This window comes from Geospiza fortis, unplaced genomic scaffold (assembly GCF_000277835.1).
Source record: "Geospiza fortis unplaced genomic scaffold, GeoFor_1.0 scaffold112, whole genome shotgun sequence".
Classification (NCBI taxonomy): domain Eukaryota; kingdom Metazoa; phylum Chordata; class Aves; order Passeriformes; family Thraupidae; genus Geospiza; species Geospiza fortis.
Genome location: NW_005054298.1, coordinates 20,873,870 through 20,882,183, shown reverse-complemented (window position 1 = coordinate 20,882,183; position 8,314 = coordinate 20,873,870).

The following is an 8,314-nucleotide window of genomic DNA, read 5'->3' as shown; positions in this document are numbered from 1 at the left end:
AACTCGTACTTCTGATTCTAACACCTGCCTGGGAGAGGCTTCTCATGTCAGCCTTAAATACTGAACGAACGGTGCTGGCCATTTCTTTGTCCTGGCTTTGCTGGGTAGCCTCAGACCTTATTTGCCTCCCACTTTTCAGCTTTCCTCTGAGGCTGACAAGATGAAGAGACTTTAAGTGTGCTTCGGGTATCATCACTCAAAAATAGTCTTATGGCTACCTGACCCAAGAAATGGCTTGCACTCAATAGCTGTCTCCCTGTTCATCCATAAAGTTATCCAGCATCTCTGCATGTATTGGTGCTTCAGTACAGCAGTATCATCAATGATTAAAAATTGAACATTTCCTTTTGTTAGATGCTGAAAGTGGCCGAACATTTTCCGACAGAATATTTTTTCAGTGGCTTATAGCTTTATCACATTTTAGATGTTTAAAGTGAATGTATTTTTTTTTTCTCAGTAAGAAACTCCTTTGAATTTTTCCTATTTTCTTTTAGTCTATTTTTTTTTTTTTTGGTCAAACTGTTTTTGAAAATATTTTCTTTGACCAGCTATTGCACATTGGTCACTGGCAGAGCTGAGAAAGAAACCACAACTGACTGTTTACTTCTATGTGTCCTGGCTATTGGGCCTAATCTTCTCTTCCATTTAAAAGAGAGAAAAAAATTGTATGCTGACTATATTCTGAGTGAGATGGTGACATTGAAGGCAGCATAACTGCAGCTATCATGAGGAAAAGTGAATTGTTGAATTTGGTTACAGGACATGAAGAACTCAGTGTAATTGTTGAGTAGACAGCTGAGTATTTGGAGACAAGTAAAGCTACTCTACCCAGGTGTTTAAGGACAGTCCCTTGGAGCAGTGAGGGATTGTGACCTGCCAGGTCAGTCTGGGGAGAGGGCATAAAGGCACTCCAGGCTTTCAGGCTGCATTTGTTTGCAGTTCCTGTTGCAGGCAAGCAGGAATATGCCCTGCAGTGCTTGTGGGGCCCCGTGTGCTGCTGTGCACGAGTGGTACTGCTCAGCCACCAGTGAGATCGTGTGACACTGCTGGTGGTGCAGAGACTGCCTGCCAGCCACATGCATGAAGCAGATAAAATCAGAAATACTCCTGTGCTCTGGAGCCTCCTTTCCCCTATCAATATGGATTTGGTTTTTGGCTTTCCATGAATCCAAAGGGGGTAAAAGTGGATACATGGGGAAGGAAGGAGCAGCAGTGCCAATGCCAGAAAAGGCTACTTGTTAGACCAGCAGCTGTGAGAAACACGAGACTGGAAAAGTGGGTGTAGGGGGGGTTTTAGGGTTTTTTTTTCCCCAGTGGTTTGGTGGGGGGAGGGTTGGGTTTTTTCGTTAGGTTTGTTTTGTTCTTGGTTTTTTTTTCCCAGCATCTGAAATCAGATTTAAAGTTACAAATTAAAAATTATTTGTTTTCAGAATCGATAAGTCTTTGCAGCAAGCTTTTTATTTATAAAATGCCTTAGGCAATTTGTATAAGGATATGGAGTTCTTTGATTCTTTGCATTTGATAGTACTGCACCATCTATTGGTCTTTCTCAGTGAAATCAATTTATGCTTTGAGTTCAGTTCTTAAAAACACCATAAAATTCCCTGTGACACAGGTACTGGTAAAAATTTCATCAAGAAGAAGTGATGAACAAATCCTATTTACAAGACTGTGTAGTATTTCAGGGCAATTGACAGGCAGGCCTCCAGAATTCACCCATTCTTTCTTGGGCTGTTCTAGTTCCATGAATAAAGAAAATACTTTCTTTATATAAGTACTGAATTTCTTACTATTAAAAAATAATACCTAATGAATTAAAGACATTTTTTCTTTTGATAAATATTAGATTAATTAATTGCTTCATAAGCAGAGATTAAGTTGAAAATAATAATTTTCAGGAGAGAATAAACTAAAAAAGAAGACAGAAAAGATGGAAAAATGAGTGGGTGTAAGAACTGAACAAGACTGAATGCATATCAAAAGATACTTTAAACTAAGAATGATAGTTTCTTAAGCAGATAAGAAAAATGGGGCATTGGGAAAATATTTAAACTCATGGAAAAGAAATAAAAGCAGAAGGAGTGTGAATATGGACAAATGTGCAGTGAACTGAATTTGAATTTTTTTGTCGTACTTCTATTCAGCTGTAAGAAGCAGGGGTGTCTGACCCAGGGCACTTCCCTGATCAGACAGGCTTGCCTTGGTGAGTATTCATTGCTTGATGAATGTCAACTTGTGCAGTCCAAAATTATGGAGACAAAAAAAGAGGAAACCTACTCAAACCCTAAATTAATCAAAGAAGACTGTTCTATTCTTGCACTTTTTATTAAAATATCTATGAGGGGAGCATAGATGCTCTTCCATTCTGTATGATGAATGGAAATAGTTTTTCTACTATTTCTGCACCTTAAAGATAAGATATCCTTACTCAGTTTATGATGTATTTTGACCTCTGCTACTACAGAATCAAGCTAAATTAACTCTGATGCTACTTAAAGGCTAATTAACCATGATACTACTTAACTGGAAGCAAAGCCTTATTTTGCTGAGTGATCTGTAAAGGTTTAAAATAATTTGGCCTTTATTGAACTGCTAATAAGGTAGGCAGAAGCAAACCCTTAACATCAGTAAATTTGCACCAAGGAAGACAGCAGCATATTGATTTCTGAACACAACTCAGCTACCTGAAATCCAGGGCTCTCTAGTGTGCCATTCAACAGCCATATTAATATCAATACCCTACGGTTTTTCTTCTCAGGCACACAGTGAGAAGTGTACATAAGTATAGGAACAGGCTTGCTGATATACCTGATTTTCTGTATAAAGACTTGGTTGGTTTTGTTTTGGTTTGGGTTTTTTCGGGTTTTTTTTGTTTGTTTGGGTTTTTTTGTTTGTTTGTTTGTTTTTTGGTTTTTTGTTGTTGTTGTTGTTGTTTTTGGGTTTGTTTTTGGTTTTGTTTTTATTTGGTTTGGGTTTTTTGTTGGTTTTTTTTTTTAATTTTAACAGAGCTTTGTTTAGATACACAATCACTTCAATCCAAGATTAAAACACTATATGGTTTTCAGAATTAAGGAGCAGGATGCTGTGTGCTTAGTAGGCATGAGATTAATGGCTTTGAAAATTTACACTGCAGCAGATGACTGTTTTATTCTCTGAGAGTGTATCCCATTGTATGTTTCATAATGCTCTTCTCACTGAAGGGTCTTTTAGGCAGTTGTTCTGAATTCTTCCTCTTCTGTGCTCTTCACCAAGTTGCCCCAAAGAAAGAAAGGAAGACAAATGGCCTCATGTGAAGCTGTAGGAAAAATGTGGCCACTTGCAGATGAAGGAGAAAGAGATATGTAATTGGTGCCAAATGCTGATCCTTCCACAATCATAGCTAGAAAAAGCCTGAGCACTGGGGAAGAGTGTCTGAAGGCAGAGACTGTAATCTGAACATTTAAATACTTTTCTGGACCATTGACTGAGACACTGTAGGCAAGACTGTAATCATAACCTTGGGACAACTGTATTTTTGCTTGATTTAAATAACTTGGTTTTTTTTTTAAAGACTGCAACATGCAAGTCTCCAAGTATAAAAAAACACTATAGGAAATAATTCCAATAGCTGCTGTGAGAGAAGATAGGATGGGTTTTTTCTGTGTGTGTGTGACCCTGGAATCCTGTGTTTATTTTGCAGCCATGTGAAAAGTAATATGTTACCACATCAAATCCATAGATGTCTCCAAGATAAAATTGCAATGTGGGTTGTATCAGGGAGAAGCTGCTTCCAGTTTTCATGGCTCCTCAAAGGCCAGCAAACTCAGTGTCCCCAAATTGTCTGTGCTTCACAGACGAGCACTTTAGGTAAATAATGACTGCTGTAGTTACACCACCAGAATTCGGCAGTGCTGCTCCAGTTTATAAATAGCTTTGTCTAGAAATCAGATAGCAGCATGTACAGGTGTGAGTCATTAGTGCAGGAGACACAATGATGTGTGGAAAAAGCATGGCTCACATCCAAACCAGCCCACACACTTTCATCAGCCCCTTGAAGTCTGCAGCACAGAAAATAAATTTTTCAAGTCAGGATGCTGAAGCCCACCCAGACTTAAAACTCAAAGGTGCAGTAATATGGAATTCAGTGTTTCTTCCAGTACCTTGTTGATCAGTCATGCTCAAAAGGCAGTTTTTTTAAAGTCAGTAATTTACTGTCTGAGTTAATTACCACAATTTCAATTAACATACACAAATGTGTGTCAAAGCTGCTTTCTGTAAATCATTGTTTTAGAATGCATACTTTTAAGTTCTAAGGGATTAAGGAAATGTCCAAATTATTATTTCATTTTCTTTTTAAAATTTTACGGGTTGAAACTGGAAACAGTTAATGATATTGACCTCCTTGGTTGGAGAGTTAATGGAGGGTGTAATGAAGAAACCAACAAGTACCAAAATAGCGCTTAGGATAAGGTGCTGGTTTTGGAGAGAATTCAAAGGAAAGAAAAAAGGAGCTTTTAGTTCAAGAACATTTAGTTTTAACTATTCTGGCAGATTTTATCCTTTCAAGGCTTAACTTAAGCTGAAAGGGGATACCTTGAGTCCTGATGCTAGGTGGGGATTCTCAGCAAAACAACTGAATTTTCAAACAGGATTCAAGTTATTTTTATAAATAAAGTTAAAAGACAGAAGTAAGTGAATCCTTATTCATATGAAAGCACATTTGCATCCTCGAACTGCTAAGTTTTCAATACTGCAGCTTGAATCACTGTTTATCTTCATAAATTGTACATTTTACTATTTGTTGGACAATCTTTTTTGCCATATGTCTTCTTTTTCCTATTTTTGCAGTGAAGTAAAGAGAGAAAAGTGAAGCACAAGTTTGGATCACTTTCTCTCAATTTGAGGTTAGGTCTTACCAAAAGGTACCATATACTTTTTTGCTTACTGTCATTGAGATTACATTTAGGATTCCAAGTTCTGTGCAGAGATTAGAATCTTCTTTCCTTTTTCTATCAGCACATTCTTGTGTATGGACTAAACAAAAAAAATGTGGTATTTGGACATCCTGGTAAACATAGAAGAACATTATCCAAAAAGCAGGGAATGTCAAACCATTCAGGCTGTATGAAAAATCACCTGGTTCCACAGAAATTCTGTTAATATTTATGCTCAGCTTCTTCTGACTGACATCTGCCAGGAAAGGGTAAAGAAAATTTAACGTCAGCCTGCCTTCTGTGAAATTGGTACAGCCAGAATTGATTAAAAATAGCCTGAGGCATAAACCATCTTTCTACATTTTAAAGAATACAAAAATCTGTAAAGCCATGTAAATCCAAATTATGATGTCAGAGATGTAACTACAGTGATGTAGATCAGAGCACTATTTGGCTCAGTTACATTTCTGCTATTGTTTCTTGAAACTGTGCTCATCATGAAGGAGAGATAATATGTTTTAGTTCAATGCTTTTCTGTAAATAGTTTTATTAAGAAACCAGTTCAGGAATTTTTCTGTACTTTGTGATGAGTTTTCAAAATCTCATTTCATTTGAAACAAATAAAAATTAGCCTTTTTCTTCCTTCTTGGGGTTTTAGAAGTTATCCTATTGTTTTGGAATCAGGTTACTTTTAATTTGTCACCAATTCAGTAGCTGCCAACCTCAAACCACTAAGAATAGATAAATTTCCTTCCAGCAAATTCTCTGTCACTTTACATAGTAACTCTTCTAAAGATATTATTACTATATAGTGCTTTTTTTCTTCCTCAGATATGAACTCAACGTGAGGGTTTGACCTGTTTTGTTAACGGCAAAGATTTCTAGGGTTTATTCCCCTACTTCCTCAAGTGAAACATTATCACAATGTAATGGGTACAGATTACAATATATGTTAGAAGTGCTTTTTATCAGGTCTGAAAATGCAAGATAGATACCAATTCAGATTGCCTAATTTGTATAATCAGATTAAAACAGCAACATGTGTCAAGTGTGTCCAGTTGTATAATCAATTCTGCTAGAATAAGATTCTGTGCTTTTGCAGAAACATTGCATTCCTAAGAAAAAATTTTTGAGCAAAAATGATACATTGAAAAAACACTACATTCCTTACCATTATTTTTCATCTTAAAAAGTGGAAAAAAGAGAGCAACTCTCTGTAGAAATATATGAAGAGTAGACAGGTGCCACCAGCATGAAGTGCCATAACATTCAGTACAATATTAGTCGCTAAATATACATAAATTCAAAATAGGCAAATGTAGAAGACCACTGGAAAATTTCCCAATGCTGAGGAGAAACTCAATAAAATTATGTAAGGATGTATGTAAAAAGTATGGTGTGATTATGTTGTGTTGTGGTGCTTCTAGGTATTATGGAAGAAAGGGTCAAGGTACAGATGCATCTTGGTTGGAAGACAGATATAAAATTATGCGATGAAAGGAAGGGGCACTTATGCTATTAGTTGTCCTTTGTGGGATATTTCCATTCAGTTGAAGATTTTTTCTGTTTGAGGGTAAAATTTTTGTTGCCTAAGAAACACTACAGGCTCTCTGTTTGACAAGCAGTAGTGTAAGGGAATACAGTTGGTATCTTGAGCCCCTGGCTTTCTTTTAAGCTGTCACCACATTATGCATCTCACTTAAGAAAAATTGCTTCACATTTTTTTTCTAGTGGAACAGAACTAACCATTTCCATCCCCCTGGAACCAATGCAAACAGTGAGAATTTGGGTCAGCTAAACTTATTCACATCAGGCACAATATAATCTTGTTGGTTAACATGCTGGATTCAGGCTTTTCTGTTCCAGTTGGAGCTTCAGTTGGAAAGGTTTTGCTGACATTGGCTACTTCAGTCAGGCAAAAATGGCCACCTTGCTGAAAGAGGAGCTCAGCATGCCAAAGGATCAGGCTTCTGCAGTAAGTTCTGCCAGAAACATTCGCTCTTAAACAAAGCCAAATATGAAAAAAGGCTACTGGTCAAGTAATTTCTTCTTCAAAAATCACAAAACACATCTTGAAGTATGTGAGAGAAGAACCCGAATAAGAACTTATTAATATCATTGGAATCTCAGTGCAGACTGTTATATATAAATTAGCTAAATTTTTTCTTTGTTAAACTGCACACAGTAGTCCAGTTGTGGGCTCCCCAGTACAAGAATGTACTGAATAGAGTCCAATAAAGGTACAGAAAGAGGATTAAGGAACTGAAGTGTCTCCCCTGTGAGGAAAGGCTTGGGGAGCTGGGACTTTTTAGCAAAGAAGAGAATGCTCATGGGGGGATCTGATCACTTCGTATAAATGGGGGATGGTACAATACAAAGATGCTTCTGAAAGCTCTTTTCAGTGGTGCCAAGTGACAGGACAAGAGGCAATACATACACTTAAACATGGAAAACTCTGTCTGAAAGTCAGGATACACATTTTTATTGTGAGAGAGACAGACAGGTTGCTCAGAGAGGTTGTGAAATCATCACCCTTGGAGATATTCAAAAGCTGTCTAGACAAAGTCCTAAGCAAAAAGCTTTAGGCAGTGCTGCTTGAGCACAGAGTGTTGGACCAGGTGACCTCCAAAGGCCCCATCTAGTCTCAGCCAGTTTGTGATTCTGGTCCTGTATCTGCACTGTGGCTCTAAAGAGAAGATTTTAATCCATACAAAAGCGAAAGAAGGAATCTTCATTCAATTATGGATAAGTAGAAGTAGTTTTCAGTTTGTGTACTCTAATACTTATGGTCTACAGGAGAAAGTAAGTCGATAAATCTATTTCTCATCTTAAACAAGAATTGGGAGTTGGTAACTGAGTTGTAAGTAGAACTGTGACTTGAAGATGATATTCTCATTGTATGGATGCATGTGGAATTTATCTCTTGGTTTCAATGCCATTCAATTAGCATGGTCAATTATTATATATATTGTCTGCCAGATGGCAGATGAGTGCAACTTGAAATGGTAAGATCAAAGCCTGCAATTGTGTTGTAGGAAAGATAGCTTTGAGGTGATACTTATTAATTCTCCTATGCCAATTTAAAGTTCTGATCTGCAATTCCTATTTTTGGTATTGGTAGTATCAGTCTTCACAGCTCTCACTTTGCCAATACCAAGATCTTCCCAACTCATGCAGTGACATTTATAAAGCTGGTTCCACTGATTCAAGCATAGTGGAAGCCAGGAGTCTTTCCAAAATTTTGACAAAATCTTTCTTTGTGACCTTTTTCCTCCCTTCAGATATCAGTTAAATTTTTCTTTGGCTCAGTTTTGCTGTCTCTAGATAAAAATTACTACCTGACATTGCTGCTGTAAAACTTTGTTCATGGTCTGCCAAAGTGCTTTGAGACACTGAGATTT